The sequence below is a fragment of the Danio rerio genome, chromosome 16 (genome assembly GCF_049306965.1).
Source record: "Danio rerio strain Tuebingen ecotype United States chromosome 16, GRCz12tu, whole genome shotgun sequence".
In the NCBI taxonomy this organism is placed as follows: domain Eukaryota; kingdom Metazoa; phylum Chordata; class Actinopteri; order Cypriniformes; family Danionidae; genus Danio; species Danio rerio.
The window spans coordinates 59,321,832-59,322,500 of NC_133191.1; the positions used below are offsets into that span (position 1 = coordinate 59,321,832).

The following is a 669-nucleotide window of genomic DNA, read 5'->3' on the forward strand; positions in this document are numbered from 1 at the left end:
TATAACTCATCTCTAATACAACAACACTCTGTACCACATCGGATGTCATTCCCTCGCTGTGAATGCTAGTGCTCCTGGTTTTTTCTGCAACCTCGCTGCGCATACCAGTAATTCATCTATAGGTGGATCTCCACTGATGTGAAAGACATGTTGGCTCCGCCCTCCTGCTCAAAGACACCAATCGGAAATGTGGTTGAAGAGGGAGGGGCAAAGATGATGCAGTGATGGATCATCATGTAGTCTGTCGCTCGTCTGCTGTGTCTCCCTCTACAGGCGCGCTGCAGCACTGCAGGTCATGGTCAGGTGGGTGGGCATCAGCTGAGTGAGGGGTGTGTTCTGTGATCAGCATCCTGCTGCTGTCTGCTGGAGCTCAGTGACTGCTGCGGTGTGAGACTTGTGTTGGTCACTGCGACTCTAAAATAAACTCCTGTAAGGAGACTTTAGGCTTCCCCCTGCTTTTCTCTCGCTTCGCATAACATTTCAAAGAAGGAGGCAGACTGAAGATGTAAAGGTGTGTGTGTGTGTGTGTTTATTAGTCACAGAGGAAGAGGAAACATCACAAAGCAAAGCAGAACCCGAGCGTTTAAAAGAGGATGAGCTGCGGTCAGTCCCTCCTCATCCTCATCACATGATCCTCTCTGAGGCCGATGGTCACGCTGCTGCTGTCAG

General features: G+C 50.2%; 1 protein-coding gene across 12 annotated transcripts in view; it reads right to left on the bottom strand.

Annotated features, from left to right (window-relative positions):
- Positions 1-506: 506 nt before the first annotated feature.
- khdc4 (KH domain containing 4, pre-mRNA splicing factor) overlaps positions 507-669 on the bottom strand; it is a 14,929-nt gene continuing 14,766 nt past the window's right edge. For all 12 annotated transcript variants that reach the window (XR_012391341.1, XR_012391339.1, XR_012391340.1 and 9 more), the window contains 1 exon segment: positions 507-669. This exon segment is cut by the window's right edge and continues 257 nt beyond it. The gene's annotated coding sequence lies outside the window, so the exon portion shown is untranslated.